The sequence below is a fragment of the Bos taurus genome, chromosome 22 (assembly GCF_002263795.3).
Source record: "Bos taurus isolate L1 Dominette 01449 registration number 42190680 breed Hereford chromosome 22, ARS-UCD2.0, whole genome shotgun sequence".
Taxonomy (NCBI): domain Eukaryota; kingdom Metazoa; phylum Chordata; class Mammalia; order Artiodactyla; family Bovidae; genus Bos; species Bos taurus.
The window spans coordinates 45729017-45746321 of record NC_037349.1 but is presented as its reverse complement, the minus strand read 5'-3'; the positions used below and the strand labels follow the sequence as shown (position 1 = coordinate 45746321).

Sequence of the window (17305 nt, the reverse complement as noted above, 5' to 3'; positions counted from 1 at the left end):
GGTTGTGAGGATTAAATGGAAGAAAATATATACAGAACATTCTTAGGATAGGGCATGGCACATAGTCCTAAATAAATGTTATCAATTATTAATAGCATTGATACCATTCAATCAAAGTAAACCATTTATAAATTTCATTTTACAATTGATATGTCAGATGGAACCCTTTTGATAGCAAGTGACAGAATCTCAGAGCTAGATTAGGCAAAAAGGAGAGAAACTACTTGTGTGTGGAACAAACTGGAAAAGATAGCATGAATCGGCGTCAAGAATGAAAGCAACCAGGGCCTCAAATGCACTCAGGACCCTCACTCTCTGTCCGCCTCCTGCATCACCTGCGTTCTCTTAGCCAACAAGACGAGCTTCTTTCATTGGTCAGGGAACACAGGCACCAAGTGCTTCTACTTGTACAGCCTCACCACCTTGCAACCAGAGAGATGATTCGCTGCCCTGAAGCACTCCACGGATGGGCAAGGCCCGGCCTGCATCGTTGCCTTCCTTGGGACCAGTTTCTCTGGCCAGAGGAGGGCTGCTTCCCACTCTCCCGCCACACTCGGCAGTGGCACCAGCCCACCGCAAGTCTTGCTGAGGATTTGTATCCCTTGAAGGTAAGCCCTGAGCAGCCTTCTTGAGCCCTCTGGCCGGAGGGAAGTAACCAACCATTTCATTCCTTCTTCCTGTTGTTGCTGTCGCCCTGACCGTTTCACAGCTTGGTTCTTGATGAGTGTCCCATCTTTCAGAGCTTTTGTTGAGTTTGACCCCAGGCTGAACACAGGACGTGTGTTTATTTTACCTGACAAAGTACCCATGGCTGAAAGGTTTGGCGCTCTGGCGTACTGTACTTGCTCCCCCTCCAGATGGGGCTGTAATTATAATTTAACTGTCTGGGCCCAACGTAAGGTGAGGAAAAGATATATTAGGTTTGCACACATGTTATTCTCCTACCCCCACTCACCTCCACATTTCATATGCAGCCACCTTTCGGGGGGAGGTGTGCGTGTATGTGTGTGTGTACACACAGTCGCGTTACAATTCTCATTTTGCAAAGTTTATGCAAAAACCAAACACCTGGGTTCAGAGTTTCCTAAAGGAGTCATCTGAAGTAGGTGCTTTATGCCAAAATGTCACAAAGATTTATGTGCTTTCATTTGTGCATTAAATTGAGGACAGGTGGGAGAATGCTCAAGCCTGAGAAAAGCTGAGAGCTCGTTTCTCCCTGAGAAGAGAGATGGCTGTTAGGACTACTGCTGGTTCAGATACAATAGATATAGATTTTTTTTTTTTTTTTTAAAGAGGGGGCAGGTCTTGTGTTTGAAAAGCAATATTTCAGCAGTCAAATCATTACCCCTGCGATCATGTTTCTCACAAATGGGAACCCTGGACTGGGATCCCAAGGTGAGTCCTGCCCCCAGTTCAAACAGAGCAGGCAGTAACCTCCCCGAACAGTCAGGAAAATGGCCCAGCCTCCATTCAAGCTCGCAGAGAAAGGGTCTCTGGAATTGAGGGAAATGGCATCCTCAACACATTCCATTTTAATGGCTTGCAACAGAGTCGGTTACACATATGTAACCACTCATTTTTTAATTTGATTCTTGTTTCAAACACCTTTTCAGGACCCAATACATCTAAAAAATGTCATCACTTGGTAGGTTGCTACTCTGTGCCTGGCCTTGGAATCAGTGATTCGGTGTGCTGAGTATTCACCTGGATTCGAAACAGTGTGAATTTGCATTTGAGAAAGGGAATAATACTTTGTGGCAAACACAGGCAAGCCAGATTGCTCACAGAGAGAGATGAGAGCTGAACTTGGAAGCCTGATGGTCAGCCTCCCTGCGAGGGACACAGCTTGTCCCTGGGGTGACCTGGAGACATGCTGAATACATCAGAATTGTTCAGTACACTCAGTCCCTTTGAGGTTCAAGCTGAGCTTCTGAATCAAGTATTTATCAAACCATTGACTTGTTTCTGAAGCAGGACTTTTCTATTTGGAAACCAGAGCTGTGTTCACACTGAGGGGCAGAGGACATACAATTAGTCTCTGTTTTCGTATGACTTCACTCAATTACATGGATACAAATGAAATTTGAAACCTCCTAATGATTTCTGATTTTTTTCTGTGTAGGCAATTACTTAAATTCTAGTGATCTGTCATTTTAGATGACCACTAAATATAATAACTAGATAGTAAGAAATGCTCAAGAGGCAATGGGGAAAGTGTTCCGATAAAATACCCTGTAACTCCCAGACATTTTTTGTCTCACTGTATTTAGCAGCTCAGCTTGTGATATGTGTGCTTTTGTGGGGTGAAAGCTATGACTGTTGAAGGGAGTTAGATAAAGGAAAACATTTCATAAATTGGAGATAAATGGTGTTAATAGTCCAATAAGATAAATGCTTGTCTTTTAAAGCTGAATTCCAGAAGAAATTGCAACATAGGAACTGACACATTTTTCTTCTATGCCAGAAGAACACACTATCTGGTATATGATTGAAGACTGGTGTATGATAGCCTGAACAATATTGAGATGACACTATTTAATTCCTAAAGTATGTACCTTTTTTTCTTGTATTTTTAGCAAAAAAATTGGGGCTTGGTGGAGTTTGGGGTTTGTTTTTAGTTTTTGTTGAAATATGGTTGAGATACAATGTCGTGTTTCAGATATATAGAAAAGTCATTCAGCTATGTGTGTGTATATATATATGACTATATTTATATATATGTTTTTACATTCTCTTCCATTAGAGTTTATTACAAGATATTGAGTATAGTTCCTGTGTTATCAGTAGGTCCTTGTTGGTTTTGTATTTTATATATAATAGTTTGTCTATTTTAATGCAAGACTCCTAATACATCCCTCTCCCTTCCACCCCTTTGGTAACCATAAGGTTTTTTTCTGTCTGTGAGTCTATTTCTGTTTTGTATATAAGCTCATTTGTATCATTTTTTAGATTCTACATATAAATAGCATCATATATGTGTCTTCCTCTCTCTAATTTACTTCATTTAGTATGATTATCTCTAGATCCATTCATGTTGCTGCAAATGGCATTATTTCATTCTTTTTTATGGCTGAGTAATACTCCATTGTGTGTGTGTGTGTGTGTGTGTGTGTGTGTGTGTGTGTGTGTATACCCAAACCACATCTTGTTTATCCATTTATCTTTTGATAGCCACTCCTAGGTTGCCTTCATGTATTGGCCATTGTAAATAGTGCTGCTATGAACTTTGGGGTACATGTCTTGACTATCATAAATAATGCTACAGAGACACTGGGGTGTGTGTATCTTTTCAAATTATGGTTTTCTCTGGAATATTCCCAGAGGTGGAATTGCTGCATCATTCAGTAGCTCTATTTTTAATTTTCAAAGGAACTTCCATACTGTTCTCCATAGTGGCTATATCAAATTATATTCCCAACAGTAGTGTAGGAGGGCTCCTTTTTTCCCACACCCTCTCAAGCATTTATTGTTTGTAGACTTTTTGATGTTGGCCATTCTGACTAGTGTGAGATGGTACTTCATTGTAGGTTTGATTTGCATTTCTCTAATAATTAGCGATGTGGTGAATTTTTTTGGCTGCCTGTATGTCTTTGGAGTAAGTCTTTTCAGATCTTCTCCCCATGTTTTTGATTGGGTTGTTTGGTTTTTTATGTTGAGTCATATGAGCTGATTGTATATTTTGGAGATTAACCCCTTGTCAGTTTCTTCATTTCCAATATTTTCTCCCATTCTATAGGTTGTGTTTTTATGTATGGTTTCCTTTGCTGTTGTGTGTGTGTGTGTGTGTGTGTGTGTGTGTGTGTGAGATATTAGAGAATGTTCTACTTTCACTTTCACACGTTCATTTTCCCAGTGCCACATACTCAATAGACTTTTGTCCATTGTATATTCTTGCCTCCTTTGTCAGATTATTTGACCATATGTGTGAGTTTATTTCTGAGCTTCCTATACCGTTGCATTGATCTACATTTCTATTTTTGTGCCAGTCCTGTACTGTTTTGATAATTGTAACTTTTCGTGTAGTCTGAAGTCAGGGAGCCTGATTCCTCCAGTTCCATTTTTCTTTCTCAAGATTACTTTGGCTATTAAGGGTCTTTTACATTTTCTGTGCAAAATTTAAAATTTCACTTCTGGGTGACAATATTCCAAAGTTATTTTATAATTTAAAAATAAATTCTAGTCTCTACAGATTAAAAAATTAAGCCTTAAAAGAGAGCCCTGCCTTAAATTTGCAGTTTTCCTCAACAATAGATTTTAACCATTTTTGAGAGGTGCGACCCAAACGTGCAAATAAGTTGCTTCCAGTGTCAGTGAATTCCCAGACTGCCTACCCCCCGTTTCCAGATGCCGTACTGGGCGGTGGAGTCAGGCTACTGTCCCCAGCTCTGTGCTTGGCCCGTTCATTACTGTCTCTCACTTTATCCAAATAACAGTTCTCAGAGGATACGCTCTCTCTGTCCAGGTCATGCTCACTTCAAGCCAGGGTCTCTGGGCAGGCCTGAGAACCCAGGTCTGACTGCTGCCAACTCAGACAGAAGGTTTTATCAATACTTTCTTTGCTTCCTACACCCTGATTCTGGATCTCTAGAAACACCTTCCCAGGTGAGACCATAGTTGAGGTCACACTATGTCTTGCCTGGTAGGCTGATTGGCAGAGTGTGAAGTACATTTTTCCAGGAAAAATGGCCAGAGTTGTCTGGGTTCCCACTCCATATCTCCACAAAATCTGGTGGGTGGAGAGTGCTGGCACTTAACCTCCATTCATCACAAGGTCTCCATGAGAATATTCACTGGGACTTCTTTGGGATGAATTTTCCAGTATCACAACATTACCAGAAACATGCTGTCCCAAACCTCTGGCACCAGTGACGCCCCAGTTTCCTAATCATTGGCAGTGAACCCCACCATGACTTAAATAATAAAGCAAGACCTATTAGCATTGATTTTGTACCAGGCACTTCACAAATAGTGATTTATTACATCTGCAAAACAGTCCTTTTACGTAGATGCTATAATTCTACACTTGTCATCACTGAGGAACCCGACACAGGTTTGCTTTTTTGTTTTTGTTTTTTTTTTTTTTTTGGGGGGGGGCTTGTATTTTTTAGTTTGCTTGTGGTGCCAGCCAGTAAAGTATGGAACCAGTACTCAAATCCCAGCTCTGAGTCCAAGCTCTTACCACTTGACTCCACTGAGCAATGAGAAAAGAAATGCACACACAAACAAACAAACATACCTATATATCTTAAGAATCTTGACCAATTTTTAAATTTCACTTACTGATGCAAATATGCAGTCAAGACAATAGGGAACACCCATTCAGTTGATAGGACTTGGAGTTTGAGAAGGCAGCCAGAAGGTGTAGAAGGGAGGAGAGCCAGAGACTGCCATGGACTCAGCCCTGAAGAAGAGCCACAGAAGGTCAGCTTCTCGTCTTTGTCTGCCACCAACATGGCAAGGTGTCATGGGATCACTGAAGAGGAGGGTTTGGTAGAAGCCAAAGGGTGATTCCAGACTGTGAGGAATGAGAAGACAAAGCGGGGATGCCATGTGATTCCACTCAGCTGCAGCCAGAGTGTCCAGAATGGCTCACAACCGAATGGGGGGCATAAGTTGGAGACTGTTCCTTTTTACATACTCAGTTCAGTTTAGTCGCTCAGTCATGTCTGACTCTTTGCGACCCCATGAACTGCAGCACGCCAGGCCACCCTGTCCATCACCAACTCCCAGAGTTCACTCAGACTCACGTCCATCGAGTTGGTGATGCCATCCAGCCATTTCATCCTCTGTCTTTCCTTCTCCTTCTGCCCCCAATCCCTCCCAGCATCAGAGTCTTTTCCAATGAGTCAACTATTGGCATGAGGTGGCCAAAGTACTGGAGTTTCAGCTTTAGCATCATTCCTTCCAAAGAAATCCCAGGGCTGATCTCCTTTAGAATGGACTGGTTGGATCTCCTTGCAGTCCAAGGGACTCTCAAGAGTCTTCTCCAACACCACAGTTCAAAAGCATCAATTCTTCGGCACTCAGCTTTCTTCACAGTCCAACTCTCACATCCATACATGACCACAGGAAAAACCATAGCCTTGACTAGACGAACCTTTGTTGGCAAGGTAGTGTCTCTGCTTTTGAATATGCTATCTAGGTTGGTCATAACTTTTCTTCCAAGGAGTAAGCGTCTTTTAATTTCATGGCTGCAGTCACCATCTGCAGTGATTTTGGACCCCCCAAAAATAAAGTCTGACACTGTTTCCACTGTTTCCCCATCTGTTTCCCATGAGATGATGGTACCAGATGCCATGATCTTAGTTTTCTGAATGTTGAGCTTTAAGCCAACTTTTTCACTCTCCTCTTTCACTTTCATCAAGAGGCTTGTAGTTCCTCTTCACTTTCTGCCATAAGGGTGGTATCATCTGCATATTTGAGGTTATTGATATTTCTCCTGGCAATCTTGATTCCAGCTTGTGCTTCTTCCAGCCCAGCGTTTCTCATGATGTACTCTGCATAGAAGTTAAATAAACACGGTGACAATATACAGCCTTGACGTACTCCTTTTCCTATTTGGAACCAATCTGTTGTTCCATGTCCAGTTCTAACTGTTGCTTCCTGACCTGCATACAGGTTTCTCAAGAGGCAGATCAGGTGGTCTGGTAGTCCCATCTCTTTCAGAATTTTCCACAGTTTATTGTGATCCACACAGTCAAAGGCTTTGGCATAGTCAATAAAGCAGAAATAGATGTTTTTCTGGAACTTTCTTGCTTTTTCCATGATCAAGTGGATGTTGGCAGTTTGATCTCTGGTTCCTCTGCCTTTTCTAAAACCAGCTTGAACATCAGGAAGTTCACGGTTCACATATTACTGAAGCCTGGCTTGGAGAATTTTGAGCATTACTTTACTAGTGTGTGAGATGAGTGCAATTGTGTGGTAGTTTGAGCATTCTTTGGCATTGCCTTTCTTTGGGATTGGAATGAAAACTGACCTTTTCCAGTCCTGTGGCCACTGCTGAGTTTTCCACATTTGCTGGCATATTGAGTGCAGCACTTTCACAGCATCATCTTTCAGGATTTGGAATAGCTCAACTGGAATTCCATCACCTCCACTAGCTTTGTTCGTAGTGATGCTTTCTAAGGCCCACTTGGCTTCACATTCCAGAATATCTGGCTCTAGGTGAGTGATCACACCATTGTTATTATCTTCGTCGTGAAGATCTTTTTTGTACACTTCTTCTGTGTATTCTTGCCACCTCTTCTAAATATCTTCTGCTTCTCTTAGGTCCATACCATTTCTGTCCTTTATCGAGCCCATCTTTGCATGAAATGTTCCCTTTTTATCTCTAATTTTCTTGAAGAGATCTCTAGTCTTTCCCATTCTGTTGTTTTCCTCTATTTCTTTGCATTGATCGCTGAGGAAGGCTTTCTTATCTCTTCTTGCTATTCTTTGGAACTCTGCATTCAGATGCTTATATCTTTCCTTTTGTCCTTTGCTTTTCACTTCTCTTCTTTTCACAGCTATTTGTAAGGCCTCCCAGACAGCCATTTTGCTTTTTTGCATTTCTTTCATACTCAGGTCCTGTTCTATGTCTACGCGCGTGCCTGGATATCACTTTATACGGTAAGGCTTGCGTCAGGGGGCTTAGTTCTAAAGTCTGCAAGGCCAGACATGACCAGACTTGACCTTGCCCTGTGCATCCGTGAAGCTGACACACGCAGACTGTCCCTCTGTCAGTGAGGGAAGCACACCAGCCTGCCCACCAGTAAGGAAAGAAGTGTCCATTCCTTCAGTGGAGCACCCCAGAAAGTGCTTGGCTTGGATTTAAGGGCCATGTTGTTCAAACAATATAGATACTTCAATAGCAGAATTGCTGTATTTTTAAATAGGCAGATGCTTGTACCAGGAGATACACTAGGGAACTAGAACAGAGAAAGGAAACACCAGATTCCTTTTTCCCAATGCATGACCATTCAAGGAATAACCCAGCTGAAGGAAATGGTACCCAGAATTGATCTGGGTGGGTTTGGTTCCATTTGACTACACTGAGCATGCACAAGGGGGATCCCATTGATACGCTCATAGGCAAGGCTGTTGGTTACTCTTACAGATTGGGGTTCTTGGCTGGCCAGTGGAGGTTCTAACTGGTCAGTACTCAAAGTACCCTGCTGTACCAGTTTAAAATTTTAACTGTCACTCTCCAAATGCACAGGCACACAGGCCTGCCCATATTTACCTCTCTATTGTGGTAGCGTCAGTATTATGTCTGGACGCCTTAGCTTTAAGGGTATGTTTATATATCCTCCAAAGCCTGGTTCCAACGCTACCTCTCCTGGGGAACCTCTCCTGCTTCTCTACAACCAGCATGATCTCTCCTTCCTCTTATGACTTCTGCTGTGTCTTCTACTTTGCTTTTTATTATCACAGTGACTGGAGATCTGACATCCTACTTAGGACATGACTCATGGATCCCTAGTGACCCCATTTTCAAGAACATCAGAAAATCACCTTTTACAAAGTCGGAGTTCAGTACATCTTCCATAGAAAATAAAAGTGAAGAATAAGTGATTTCATTAATGTGTATGAACCAGAGAGCTGTGAGAAAAAATATATGTGTGAAAATACTAGCTATATTAGCATGAAATGCATTTATCTTTCAAGGATTTAATGTGACCAAACTATTCCTGTCTGTGTCCCCCAGCCTCTCCTTTTAATCCCCTAATTCCAACTGCCAGTATCACAAGGCAGAAGGGAAAACCCTTGAGTGACAAAGGAAATAAGAAACTTGGAATTTGGAATCTGGTCCTGGTAGAGATGGGAGATTTTCAGTCAGTAGCGCCTACCTATTACTTTTTCTCTTAACAAAAAGAGAGTGCCAAAGCCACCCTCTGCACTCTCTCCCTTCTTACTCTTCGTTTCCCTGCTTGCTCACTGTCTATGTTCTTTCTAATTTACAAATTACTCTGATATCCTATTATTGTTGTTTAGTTGCTAAGTCCTGTCTGACTCTCTGCAACCCCATGGACTGCAACACGCCAGGCTCCTCTGCCCTCTGCTATCTCCCAGAGTTTGCTTAAATTCATGTCAGTTGAGTCAGTGATGCTATCTAACCATCTCATCCTCTGCCGCCCTCTTCTTTTGCTTTCAATCTGTGCCAGCATCAGGGTCTTTTCCAATGAGTCAGCTCTTCACATCAGGTGGCCAAAGTAGTGGAGCTTCAGCTTCAGCATCAGTCCTTCCAGTGAATAGTCAGGATTGATTTCCTTTAGGATTGATGGGTTTGATCTCCTTGCAGTCCAAGGGACTCTCAAGAGTCTTCTCCAGCACCACATTGTGAAAGCATCAATTCTTGGTGTCTAGCCTTCTTTATGGTCCAGCTCTCACATGCACTTCCGTACCTTACTACTGGAAAAACCATAGCTTTGACTAGATGTCTTTATTGGCAAAGTGACGTCTTTGCTTTTTAATACACTGTCTAGGTTTGTCATAGCTTTCCTTCCAAGGAGCAAGCATCTTTTCATTTTATGGCTGCAGTCACTGTCTGCAGTGATTTTGGAGTCCAAGAAAATAAAACTAGTATTCTACCAAGAAGTCACTACTTCCTATGGGCACATTATGGTGCCTTCAATTACGTGAAATTCCATCACCACCTTCCTTTGTGGAAGTCTAAGGTGCCAGAGCCAGGCCCACCTTTCCCAGATCCAGCATAGACTGGGCCAGGCTCTTTTCTTGGACCTTGAACCTTGTTCTCAGGGGTCAGGCCTCAGACTAGCAACCCTGTTTGACCAGGCTGACCTGACTGTGGCTTCAGTTCCCTTCCTGCTCCCATCTTCCTGACCCTCCCACCGGCCCTTGGTGCCTGTCCACCTTGACAGCTTCCCAGTCTTCTTTCTGTGAGTCCCCAGTAGCCTCTGAATAAATGCCCCAAGGTTTCCGTTAGCCAAAACCAGTTTACATTGCTAGCAACCAATACTTCTAACTGAGAGGCTTCAGAAAGAAATGTTCTGTACATGCTCTGATTCCACATGCACTGAGATAGTTTCAACCACTGCAGACAACATCATGGAGCTGATAACCAGTCTCGTCGGTGGCAAAAACTGGTGGTAGGTTATGTCTTTAGGGAAAACTTGCCCTCCTGCCAGCCTGAATCTAGTCACCTCCCAACATCGCCTGCCTGTTGTGTGGGGTATCTCCTTGCAAACAGTTTAAAAGATGACTCAAATGAAAATATCCACCCCCTCCACACACACACACACACAGCAACTACTTCGACCATTTCATCAAAAACGAAAGTTTTTTGCATCATGCTATCATGGACCAATCCATCCACTAAAGATAATGAGTTTGTTTTGCTAATGAACTGACTCTCACTAGATCCCCTTGGGAAAGCCCCATTACTATTACTTAACTACCTTTAGGGGAATATTGAAAATGACTCCATTCAATTGGATATAACTGGTTAAAGTAGCCAAATCAAAGCTTCAGAGTTCCAACGCAAATATTGCTTTTTTGGTTCTTATACACATAATTACATATGATTTACAGTGACGCACAAGATTTCCAGAAATAAAAGCAGAAATCTTCGTTGAAAATTTTATCCAATCCAGAAAAAATATACACAGGCAACAGAAGACAGATGTCACGATCATGGGACACGTGAGGCTGGAAAAGGTTCGCTGAAAGCATCTTCATCGTCCCCTGAAATTCCATAAAGGCAGGAAAGCAAAATCTTGGCGGTATCCAGGGCATAAAGGAAGTTCTCAGAGGCTTTGAGACCTTCTGTATTGCTCTAAACACCTCTCCCTGTGATCCCATGATTAGAAACCACTCCCCACAGCAGGAAGCTACCTGTAGAAAAGCAAGCTCAAGGGAGGGTGGCAGGGGGAGGACCAAACCATCTGGGGTCTTGCAGAAGCTCTCCTGGTGAGCAGCTACAGTGGGAAATATACCACAGAAGTGCAGGGAACTCCAGTGGCCACATCAGCGTCCAGAGGCTGGGGGATTGCAGGTCAGGCCCTGGGCTCTAGGGAAGGTGGGAGGGGAGGGTATCGTGTTGACTCATAAGGGAAGGTTAAGCAACCAACTATTAAACAGCTTATCTGAGCTGAACTTGTGAACTGCTAAGGCTTCCCCATCCTGGGTAATAATAGCTGTGCACAATTACCGGCTCTAAGTAACAGCCGTCGTTGAAAGGAAAGCGGCCCAAAACACTGATTGGGGTTTTTGCAAGGATTTGTGGGTGAAGTCAGCTTCATGTGGTTGACCCTGGGCATCCTCTTCTGCATCATCACCTTTGTAAAGAGTAAAGGAGATGCCCCACCAACCTCAGACAAACAGAATTACTGCTCTGGGGGGATCCCCTTTCTGGAAGGAGATGCTCATACCCCATCTCCCAATCTACATAGACATATAAGAGGTCTCTGCCTTTGATGGGGGGCGTAAAAGCTCCCTGTTCTTGGGTCCTTGCACGCGTCTTCAGTCACTTCACATCCCTCTTCCTCTCACACCTGTGGCAAACCTACCACTCAGCCTTCAGCCACTCCCCAGACCTTTTCCTCTTTCCCACCTCAGCATTTTTGGGTTCGCTGTTCCTCTACCTCGAATGTTTTGTCTCATGACCAGCTTCTCTCTCGGTGCTCCATTTAAATGGCAGCTCTCACAGAGAACACATCCCTGGAGACTGTCTTGAGTGGTGCCCACCTTGCTGTCTTCTAGAGCAGGCTCAACAAATTATGGCCCAAGGGTGAAGTCTGGTGGGCCACCTGCTTTTGTAAATAAAGTTTTATTGGAACACAGCCATGCCGATTACTCATCATCTGTGGTTGCTCTCACTCTGCAATGGGAGAGAGATCATATGGCCTCCAAAGTCGAAAATATTTACTACCTGGCCCTTTAGAGGAGATGTTTGCTACTATTCCATAGATTGATCACAGTCTATAATTATTTTCTACACTACCCATGTATTATTATTGTCACTCAAAGTGTGAGTCCAGGTATGAAGGATCTTGTCTGTTTTATCCCCAACACTGAGTGCATTGCCTGGCACACAGATTAGATACATTACTCAGACTAAGCAGGGATCACTACTCCTGTTCTCAAGATGGAAATGTATTTGTGCCTGAGTGGTTTCACTGGAGGCTACTAATATTCTTTTGCTGTAGTTTTGGTTGATTTAGAGTCTGTGTCCCCAACTGGAGTGTGAGCCCTCAGACGCCAGTTGCCATTTTCATCCTGCTTTGGACACCATAGTGTCAACAGCACCCTGAGCAGTGCCTAGCACCTAGTGAGAGCTCAGGAAAATGTGCTGAGTGACTGAACAAACGGGTGAATGGATGTCCTTAGCCTTAGAGGTAGGTGTTTCTGACTGTATTCTAGAGTTAGAAGGTACATAGTAAGCATGACTACATTCATAAGGAACCTGCGTCTATATTGTTTCTCAGAATCATATGGTCATATTCCAGTTATTCTTTCAATAGAGGACTGCTCTTGCTCTGGAAATCCTGAATGCAAATAGTTCAGACACCCATTCTGTTTGGATGAAAATCACCGACTCCTATGTAGCTGTGACCAATGATCTTTACCAATGGGGGTGGGTTTCAGTTTTACTAAATCCATCCATTCTCCCTTTGAAAGGAGAGGAATTAGGCATGGTTAGGGGAACATTACACACATTATGAATCTCAGACCCGAGCTTGAACCTACCGCTTACTGGTTATATGACCTGGGAATAAATCCAGTAATTTCCTCAAGCCTAAGTGTGCCCATTCATTAAAAAGCAACACAAATATCAACCTTCCTGAACTGTTTTGAGACTACCACGAGATATGAGCCAGAATGTGTAAAGTATGACACACTGTAGGTCCGTAAGGAGCTGTTCATGTCATCATCAGCATCATCAATAATAATAACTTCAGGACAGAGTTGGTGTTCAAATAACTAGCATGATATAGGACTAGCATAGAATAGTGCAGAGTGTGAATTTGGGAGCTAAACTAGCAAAGCACAAATCCCAGTTCTGCCGTTTACTAGCTGTCTGACCTTAGGTAGGTTGTGATTGTTGCTTTTATCACTACTGTTGTCACTAGTTTTACTCCTCACGCCCCCTGAGAGCTTTCTCTGCAAATTTCAGGCATAATCTCACAGCTGAAATGGGGATGCCACTGGGGATAAAATATGGGTCAGATTCTGATTAAATATCTCAGGACCTTTCCTCTAAACCATCTTCAACCGGGAGCTGGTTCTGTATCACTTTCTGCCCAACTGTTTCTTTCAATGATTTTTAGGAATCTGACCAAAATATATGAAAAGAAGTTATGTACAAAGTGAGCTCAAGGCATCAGCAGTTGGTCTGTGAAAAACATGAAGAAGTTAGTCAAAGGATAGAAACCTTTTTTCTAAGTGGCAGCACTCCCACCAGTCAACAAGACAGACCTCACTCCCTCCCCAAGATGACACTAGAAGTTTGAACCTGGCTGACCCTCGCTTGAGAGGGGAGCATGAGAGGACGTGCTTAGGCGATTCTTCTTTAAATGGTCTCTTTCTTCCCATCTTTGGAGTCAAGGCCAGTGACTAGATTTTCTTAAGGAACAGGCTCCAACCTTGAGATACTTTTTGACTCAGCCAGAGATGAATCTCCCGGTATCACACACTTTTAATCAACATCACCACTATAACCTTGGCCATAGTAAGCTGACCTTAGGAATTTTTTCCATTCTTTTGGGATCCACTTAAATCTTTTCAGCTTGAGTGACACTCTGAGCAAGTTTTCGTGAATGAGACAAGTGGTAAATATGCCTGAATCACATGCCTAATCAGAGTATACATATTTTTTCATTTATGCTGCCATAAGCCTTTTTTATTAATGTATTTCATCAGTATGAGGATTATTATTAGATATTACTGTTTCTAAACTTTATCCTAAGGATAAGGCAAGCAGGAATTTGCTTCCAAAGCAACTTACTGTTTCTACCTTTTAATAATTGAAGGTTTTAGTACAGTGATTTATTCTTAAGCCTCTCGATAATCCCAGCAACTCTAGGTGTCAGAAAATGGAAGGCAAGCCGCCTGCATTTTGCCGTATATCCAAGACATTGCATTAATGGAAGTTAGCTAAACTAAAGGCCATTTCAAAACGGGAGAATAAGACGTGGGCAAACCAAGGATCCCACATAAATCTTTCTCTGGAACCAGGAAATGAGCATCTAGTTGAAAAATGTGCCTGTTTTTCTCTCTCCACACCCCTTCCTACCATCTCAATGTTACTTTAAGACTTAGCCCTAAATAACTGAAGCATGGGATAGAGCCACAAAATATAGGCAGCGAAAAATCGTTGCTGGAGCACCCGAATCAAGCTAATCCCTTTAATGCTGACGATGGCACCATTTTTGTCACCACCCTCTCAGAGCCTGACAGAGATGGGGAGTTGGTGGGAATTTCAAGACCAAATAAAGACCCCTCTTGGGTGTAAAAAATCATCAGCCCCAGGCACTTGTGAAGCCTCGACCCCAGGCAAGCCGAAGAGACAGTATACATTTTTCAGATGGGGTACTGCTCTCGTAGGCAGTCAGAACATAGCTATCCGTTGCCAGAAACCATTCATCAGACTCTGCAGAAAAGGCTGTCAGCTCAGCCTACAGGCCTCAAGCCAGCCTGTCAGGATCCAGGCTAACAGCCAGAGTGTCAGGGGCTGCGGCTGGTAGCCAACCAGAACTTTGATGTCGAAGGGTTGGCCAGCTCGTGAGGGTGGCCAATGGGCTCTGAAACCATATACTCTGCTCAGAGGTCACGAGTTCTGAAAGCAAGCTGGCCGTTAGAGTATCTCTAATAAAGATAGAGGTAGACATTTTATATTGTTAAAAAAAAATTGTTCAAATTATTTCAGTATTTGTTTTGATTTAAATTTCCATTACACATGCTTTTCATTATGCAACTCAATTAGTATATAAAAGATTTTTCTGTTTAAAATGTTTAAATGAACATAATTGTTCAATTTGGAAAGATTACAATGCTTTTATTTAATTAACACTGCAATAAATACATCATTCTGTAATGAACCCCATACTTTTAGGCCATTAACCATTCAATAAATTTGCAATATGGAAGGTTCTTTATGGAGAAGAAGATAAATAAAGCTATTTAAATGAATGTACGACAGCTATGATGCTAAGCAGCAAATTATAGCTTTTTGCTTCTCATCCACGGGAGTTGTACCTTGATTACAAACATATGCAAGTGTAATAAACAGCATATATTTCAATTACTATTTTGAACAAGAGGTATACTGGATGTTAAAGAAAAATTCTGCACCGGTGGTGCCAGCTCCACTCCACGCCATCTTCTCAATCAGAAGTTCTTCCGGTACTGGTCCAAAGGCTCATCTGTTGTTTGCCTTATCAATCCAGGCCTGGGACTGCCAGAACAAAAATAATCTACATCCAGCAGGCAGCCTCTCAGAACTGGCTGGTTCTACCAGAGATCACGAAATTCAAGTCACTCCCCTCAGGCAATGCTCCTTGATACACAGGATCATGACTTGCTCCCTTCCAATGGCGACAGGTCCCAACAGGTCACCAAGCAGCCAAGGGTAAGTCCACCAAAGCAAAGAGCTTCCAGACCCTGTCCTCTCTTGCCTTCTCCCCATCCTGCGTATCAACTATGCTTAAAAGAACAAGCTTTCCGTGTATTTCTCCCTTTTCCCTCATCGAAATACCTTCAGCACCTTTGAAATCCTGTAAGGTTGGCCTACACGGCAGGTGCTGATTAGCCCAGATTTCAGATAAAGCCTCTTAGGCTTCAAGAGGTTAAGCATTAACATAAAGGCCCAGGGCCAAGATTTCGTCTCCTATCCAATGCTCCTTATTAGTATTGTTGGCATAATAATTGGCTTCCATGGTAGCTCAGCTGGTAAACAGTCCTCCTGCAATGCGGAAGACTTGGGCTTGATCCCTGGGTTGGAAGATCCCCTGGAGGAGGGCATGGCAACCCACTCTAGTATTCTTGCCTGGAGAATTCCACGGGCAGAGGAGCCTGGTGGGCTACAATCCATGGGGTCGCACAGAGTCGGACACGACTTAGCAACTAAGCATTGTTACAGGCATAATATCACTAGTATCAGTAGTTAAACTCATGTAGTAACATTGAAGATAAGGACTGATACTGAGTGATAATCATGTAGCAGGGATTATTACACTGCATTGTATAGATGAGGAACCTGAAGCTTAGACATGTGAGGAACCTGGCCCTGGTTCACAGGAATAAAATGATGAAGTCAAGCCCAAGCTCTCCAGCTCCTGCAGGGGTTCTCTCTTCAAATGGCACCTGGAAAGGGCCCCCAGGGGCCATCCTTGGGCTTACTTGGTGTCCTTGCCTTTGCTCTGTTCCCTACTATATTCCTGTTGATTTGGGCCTCTTGCCAGGGTGTCCTAGAATGATCACAAATGGTGACTCCTCTTGACCTGTCTTCTCCTCAAACGTTAGGAAAGACAGTGGCCCACAAATCATGCAGTGGGAACCTCTCTTGGCATTCAACTAGCCATATTTGGCTTACCTGATCGAGAGCTTTGAGGAACAGAAGCCAGAGTCCATGTGGGTAGAGAGTGTACAAGCCTGTCTTATGCTTCATCTCTGGTACTTCTAGCTGTGCAAGCTCGAGCACATTACTTACCCTTTCTGTGTCTTATTTTCCTAAAGTACAAAATGTGAAGCATGATAATTCCTACCTTCATTGGTTATCTTGAGCTACAAATCAGATAACCTACATTTGCTTAGTATGTAGCATGTAGTAAATGCACAGTGCCTAGCATATAATAAGTGCTTAGCAGAGGACTCTGGGTTCCACATTACCAGTTCAGAGAAAATCTGAATAGTCCAACTATATAAACAATCCAAATATTTATTGAGCACCTATTGTTTATGGTTACTTCTGTAGGCATTTGGGATAGACAAATGACGTTTCTGCTCTGGTACTTTATAGTATGTGTGGGGGTGTAGAAAGATAAAAACAAGTAGACTAAATATATATACTTTGCAAAATTGTGGCAAAAAATAAGGAAAGGTGAAAGAATTAAGTGATGAGGCCAAAGTGAAGGCTGTTCAAAGAAGTGACATGTAGATTAAAGCCTAGATGAAGATTCAGGCGATGGGGCACATATCGTGGTGCCTGAGACACTGCAGGAAGTCGTCAGACACACAGTGGAGACTTAGCGGTGGTCCTGTCTGGGACCAGATTTGTTCCTTTCAGCAAACAAACGTCTAGGAGGGCCTGCTATGTGATAGGCACTAGGGGAGACAGAGAAATTGCCTTTGGGTTCAAATTAGCTTG

General features: G+C 42.9%; 1 long non-coding RNA gene across 2 annotated transcripts in view; it reads left to right on the top strand.

The window, feature by feature from the left end:
• The first annotated feature begins 1297 nt into the window (after positions 1-1297).
• LOC112443470 (uncharacterized) overlaps positions 1298-17305 on the top strand; it is a 126173-nt gene continuing 110165 nt past the window's right edge. For both annotated transcript variants that reach the window (XR_003031850.2, XR_009492391.1), the window contains exon 1: positions 1298-2547. This is a non-coding gene — a long non-coding RNA (uncharacterized lncRNA). The remainder of the gene's footprint in view (positions 2548-17305) is intronic.